Source organism: Impatiens glandulifera, chromosome 1, assembly GCF_907164915.1.
Source record: "Impatiens glandulifera chromosome 1, dImpGla2.1, whole genome shotgun sequence".
NCBI lineage: Eukaryota > Viridiplantae > Streptophyta > Magnoliopsida > Ericales > Balsaminaceae > Impatiens > Impatiens glandulifera.
In genome coordinates this window covers 39486917-39494236 of record NC_061862.1, presented here as the reverse complement: position 1 = coordinate 39494236, position 7320 = coordinate 39486917, and positions in this window count along the sequence as shown.

Sequence of the window (7320 nt, the reverse complement as noted above, 5' to 3'; positions counted from 1 at the left end):
TCACTAGTGTCGCACGAATCGTTGGTGAAAAGATCAAGTCCGTGATAATTAGTATTATAGCAGAATAACGATGAGATCGAATGAAAGTGCAACTACTAACAATGTTGATGGAGTGAAAAAACTTCCCCAAGAGATCGGAGATGCTCTTACCAGGTTCAAATGGCTGGATCCAAAAATACTAAAGAAAGTGGGAGATCAAGAGATGTTATCGCTGACATTGTCGCCAAGTTGGAGAAAGTATAACTCACTATGGCTTACGGACAAGATAACTTCGGGGACCTAAAGGAACGCATCGCCGAGTTCAAGAAGGAGAGAGACGAGCTCCGAGAAGGGATGCAAGGTGCCCTGAACGAGGGGTTGTCCAAATGTCAAGAGCAAACTTAAATCGTGGAGTAAACCCTCCTTGGTGAGATCCGTACCTTGAATGAGAAACTCGAGGTAATGACATCTAAGTTACAAGCCACTGAAGAGGATGTTACGTTACTCAAGAAGGCGGTTGCGCAAGAGTGTGGGGGTGCGCCTATAGGAGTCCCTAATCCGAAAAGGATATATACGTTCCAAGGCCTAAAGTGTATTTAGGAGAGAGGAACGCAAAAGAGATCGACAACTCGCAATTACAAAAAAAAAATCATAATTCGATTGATTGATTTTATAAACATTTTTATCTTTTACTTAGAGTTTCAAAATACTTATATATTTCGTTGAAGATTTGAATTATCAAATTTATTGTAATTTTTTGAACAATTAAGCCTCTATTCACATACTATCTATAAACAAAACAAACTTGTTTTACAATGTAACATTGATTCGACTAAAAAAAACATTACTAAAACTCATCGACCTCTAAAAATATAACATAATCATCCAAATATTTGAACTTATAAGAATTTGATAAAATAATTATGAAAAAAAATATATAATGGACTTATCCTCATTTTGACCATTAACAATCTCATTCACATCGTTCAGCACAATTATCATTTATTCTTCAATCGACCTCTAATAATTAATATCGTAATTTCACTTCGAGATTTTTGTATCAAATCATCATTACCAACTTTTTAAAATTATTTCGGTCCACCAATCATTTCATTCACATATTTAATCACCACATCTCTTTTCTTCCCTGGCCGACCTATTATTACTAATATTGTGATATCATTTCGAACATTTTGCAACCAACCATCTTATTATTAAGACTTCTATAACCTCATTTCAAGTCAACCAACAATTGTATTCACATAATTAACCACAATTATTCATTAATATAATATTTATAATTGTTCCAATTTTGCACATGATGGAATTCTAAGATATGTCTTTATTATGTACTATAAAAGTTTAATCATTAAACTACTTAAAATTGGATTTATATTTATAATGGTATGTATTAATATAAAATTGATATGATTAATCATTCAAAATAAATAACTCAACTCAAAAGTCATAAAAATCTTTTATTCTAAGTACTCAATACTTATTTCATTCATTTACTTGATTTTAATATACACAAACTTCAATTACACCCACAAACCATAGCATCTCTAAAACACAAATAACAAATACATTGTCACTACTAATATTATATTTTTTCAATATCATAAGTACATATATATATAATTTTTTATACTCACTTTCGCCTTAAAAAATTAATTTTGTGACCTCACTTCGAACATTATTTAGCAACCATCTCATCATTACTGACATTTACTCACTTCGTTCAATAAACCATCTCATTCACATATTTAACCAATATTATCCATTATTCTCAATCAATCTCTCATTACTAATATCGTGATCTTATTTCGAGTATTTTGCACTCAACCATCTCATTATTACCACCTTTAACATAATCTCGTGACCTCGCTTAAACTATTTTGCACTAAACCATCTCATTCATATATTTAACCACTAATATATCATTTGTTCTCCAATCGATATCTCATTACTAATCTCATAACCTTACATCAAGTATTTTGCACTCAACAATCTCATTATCTTATATAATCTCGTGACCCCACTTAGACTATTTTGTACTCAACCATCTCATTCACGTATTTAACCAACAATATATCATTTTTTCTTCAATCGAACTCTCATTATTAATCTCGTTAACTCACTTCGAGAAAATTGTACCAAACCATCTCATCATTACCGACATATTACCCTCAATTCGGTCAACCAACAAATTTTTATAATTATTTCAATGTTACACCTCATGGGATTCGAATTGGTCTTTATTTTATACTATGAACCACTAGACCACCTAAGATTGGTAATTTATATTGATAATTTTAGGTATAAATAACAATTCAAAATCAATCACTCAACTCACATTAAAAAAAACTACATCATATAACATTGCAAAGAAAAAAAACTTATAAGAAATTAATTAAAATAAATAAATAAAAATATTGTAGGTTCATCGGCATATGTTTATAGAACTATTTGGTTGAATTTAATTTATATTTTTTTTAAATAAAGGAAAGCTAACATGACACCCCACCGCCATAACCCTTCACTTAAATTTAAAGCGTTTCCAAATGAAAATATATATGCATTAAGTAATTATACAATTCAAAATAAATTAATCAACTTACATTAAAAAAAAACTTCATCCTCAAACATTACAAAACTTATAAAATATTAATAAAAAAATGTGGCATGTTTATAAAAAGATATAGTTGATTTAAAACTATAAAAGTGAAGTACCTTAATAAGTTGTTGCATATATAATGTATAAGTTGCAAATTCAAGAATTAAATATATATATATATATAAAATAATCTTTCAATTTTTTAATTAATCGATTTCCATTACGAGGACGGGTTAACCCACAAACCAACAACTCGACATGTTTACACTCACATAACAGGTCATACGTTATGGTGCGATTTCCATTACGAGGACGGGTTAACCCACAAACCAACAACTCGACATGTTTACACTCACATAACAGGTCATACGTTATGGTGCGAGGACACATTGATTTGTTATTAAATGTTATTATATATATATATCATTTTTTGTGTGTGACGATGGTAATGATTTATGTGCTTGTTAATTTTTTTTTACTTTTTGTTGTTCATATTTTTAGGATCTTCAATATTGATGAGTAGCTTGATCAATTTTTATACACGAAATTTATAACTTTTAAAAATTCCGAACTAATATAAAATTTTCCAAAAATGCATATAGTCTTATTGCACGGAATTTAAAATAAAGAATACGATTCAAATCTATTACAAACTATTTAAAATTCATATATTTATCAATCAGAATACAAACTATTTAAAATCTGAACATTTTAAATTCAATTCAAATAGCATTTATTTAAAATATATTGTGTTAACATTGTGTATTTGTAGGAAAAAATAAAAATAAAACTCACCTAGTCAAAAAGGTTAAAACCTAGTGAGCTAGGCAAGAAAAAGAATGGAAAATAAAAATGTCTAAGCTGAATTGGGAGCTGGGATTGGTTGTGGTCGAAAGAAAAAGACGAAGGGAAACAACCATAAAATCTAGATGATGGGTGAAATCCCTGCTGACCAAAGGTTGCATGCTTACCTAATCCATTCACCGGAGGAGAGTGCACTAGCATGACCAAGTAGAGGATAACGCCATCAAATGACCCGAGAGTAGAAGCCTTTGCAAAACGCTTACCTTTGATGGAATCAGACAGATCGCTCGCTTGCAACTTCCTCGCGACCAAGGCAACCTGCGTCTAAGAACATTTTCCCTACTATACGATGCAGACGAAGAACAACTCGAGAGGCTTGAATTATCAAAAGTTATAAATTTTGATCGGATGCACCAAAACGCTCCAGAAAAGAGCTACATGCTTGGAGTTTATGGGGAGCATCCTGGAATCTTTAGGAACTCATTCAACAATCGAACAGGCCTCAATTTCAAAAGGGAGGAAATTGGGAGATTATTCAAAAAATTAAAATTGAAGCTTCAAGGTATAAATTAGTTCATGGCAAATCTATTAAAATCTCGAGTTGACTCTTAAAATTTAAGATTTCACGTATGTTTAAAAAATCTAATTTTAAGTAAACTCTTAAATAGGTAAACTCTCACAATTTTAAATTTATGAAAATAATATTTTACGAGTTTATAAATAATTTCGATTTTACGATTCTATACGATTTTACTTTTGAAAAGAATTATATTAATTAAATTAAAAATTAAAGTTATTATTTAATTAAATTAATTAATTAATTAATATAATTAATTTTGTAAATATAATTTTTATAGTGTTATTTTCTTATTATTATTTTTTAATTAATTTAATATTAAAATATATAATATTTTTAAATTGGTTAAGTATAAAATATATAATTATATTTATAAATAATAATAATATATAACTATTATTTTTTCAAATTAAACTTTTACGATTTCACGTAAACTCTAAATTTTACGAGTTTACAGACTAACAAGTTTAGGCAAACTCTCGATTTTGACAGCCCTTATTATGGGGTCAATTGGTCTAAGGTTAGCAAGTACGAAAGAGGATTATGAAGAAAAACTATAGAAAAAACACACTAGAAAAGTTTGTCATTAAAGAATAAGCTTCAAGCTTCGGGTTTTTGGGATTTTTCGAGGGAATTTCTAAGGCTTGATTCTGGTCCACTAAGAAGTTGCTAGAGATCCCTAAGGGTCCAATTCCAATTCTTATGTTTGTTAGACACTTTAATATTAAGAACTGAAATTGGAATTAGAATTCCAATGGAATTCAATATAGTGTAATTTGTGAGTTCTCAATTTCAATCTTTTTAGGTCAGGATTGTAATTCCAAATTAATACGTTTTTCACGTTTTTGATATTTTTAACATGTTTTTCACACATTAAACACGTTCAACACGTTTTTCACACATTTAACATGTTTTTATGTTTTTGGCACGTTTAACACGTTTTTGACACGTTTAACGCGTTTTTGGCACATTTAACACGTTTTTGACACATTTAACATGTTTTCACGTTCTTGACACGTTTTTGACACATTTAACATGATTTTCACGTTTTTAACACGTTTTTGACACGTTTAACACGTTTTTCACATTTGGCATGTTTTGGCACGTTTAACAAGTTTTTCACATATTTGGCACGTTTAACATGTTTTTAACATGTGTTTGACACGATTAACACGTTTTCACGTTTTTGACACATTTAACACGTTTTTAACACATTAAACACGTTTATCATATTTTTGGCACGTTTAACACATTTTTGACACGTTTACCACATTTTTCACGTTTTGACATGTTTAACAAGTTTTTCACATATTTGGCTTGTTTAACACGTTTTTGACACGTTTTCATGTTTGTAACACGTTTAAAACGTTATTAACACATTAAACACGTTTAACACGTTGTTGACACGTTGCATATGTTTTTTACGTTTTTGACACGTTTGACACATTTTTAACACATTTAACACGTTTTTGACACGTTTAACACGTTTTTTACGTTTTGGTACGTTTAACAAGTTTTTCACTTATTTGGCACGTTTTTTTATACATTTACACATTTTTACATTTTTGACACGTTTAACACGTTTTTAATACATTAAACATGTTTATCATGTTTTTGGCACGTTAAACACGTTTTTGACATGTTTAACACGTTTTCACGTTTTTGACATGTTTAACACGTTTTCACGTTTTTGGCATGTTTAACACGTTTTGGTACGTTTGATAAATTTTGGCATGTTTAACACGTTTCATAAATTTTGGCACATTTACAACATTTTGACATGTTTAATATATTTTGGCCCGTTTAACACACTTGTGACATGTTTAAAATGTGTTAAACATGCCAAAAACGTGAAAAATGTGTTAAACGTGCCAAAAATGTGTTAAACTTGTCAAAATGTGTTAAACGTATCAAAAATGTGTTAATCATGTTAAACATGTTTAAAAGTGTTAAACGTACCAAAAATGTGTAAAACGTGCCAAAAACATGAAAAATGTGTTAATCTTATTAAAACGTGTGAAAAACATGTTAAACATATTAAAAATGTCAAAAATGTGTTAAATGTGCCAAAAACGTGAAAACGTGTGAAAAACGTGTTAGGATCGGCGGCACCAATAGAGACGGGGGTCTGGCTATTGATGACGACTTCGGATAAACGGTTTGATAGAAATCCTATTAGGGATTAATATCTCTTTTTATTGTTCGCAAATCCTTTGAACTCTTGAAACAGATTCAAGTGCGGAAATGTTCGTCGGATTTAAAGTTTTGAACCAATGAAAGATGAATGACAGAAAGTAAAATAACACAAGAAGTTGTTTATGGATGTTCGGAGTAAACTCTCCTACGTCACCCCTTCTTTCAACCACCGGAAGAATTCACTATACTTCGTTGAATCAAATACAGTTCATTAATCTAGTTAACTCTCTGTTGAACAAAACAACTTTTGTTTAACTTATAACACTGAAGTTTTTCACAGAAAAGATAGTAAATACAATGTATTCACAGCTAGATGATAAGTGAGATGTTTGATTTCAGAAACTTTCTTGAAAGAAAAATGAATGAAGCAGCTCTCTCTCTGTTTCTTGTATTTTTCAGCCTGCGATTTTTTGTCCGTTGTCTTAGGCAGCAATTTATTCTTGAAAAGCTTCAACGGTCAAATCCTTCTTTTGGACACATGTCATCTTTCCATTGGATGTACTATCCATGAGGTACTGGGTAGTACAACAGAAAAAATTTCTTGAGATCGTGGTAGTACAATGGAGTACAGGAATTTGAATTATGGCATACGTGGCGGTTATTCATTTGTTGAGCTCTGTTGTCAGTTGCCTGGAAGACTCTGCTGCCAGCTGTCTAGAAGAGCATCTGCCTTCAGATGCCTATTTGATCATCTTAGTTGTTCATCTGATTAGACGCCCCCATCTGATCAGTCTATTAGACGCCTCATCTCGGTCGTTCATCTGATTAGACGCAATCAGTCTATTAGACACCCCCATCTGATCAGTCTATTAGACGCCTCATCTCGGCCGTCCATTTGATTAGACGCAATCAGTCTATTAGACGCCCCCATCTAACAGTAGACCCCCACGTCTAACCACACTAGTTAGACTCCACTTTTAACTCCACTAATTAGACTGCACGTCTAACTCCACTAGCTAGACTGCACGTCTAACTTTCTCTTTCTAAACTGCACGTCTAACTCCACTAGTTAGATTGCACGTCTAACTTTCTCTTTCTAGACTGCATGTCTAACATTAGATATTTTTCATATAATCGGTCTATTAGACGTTTTTCATAAAATCGGTCTAACTCCGCATTGACTTTTAGCTGTGCCTAAAAATTAACA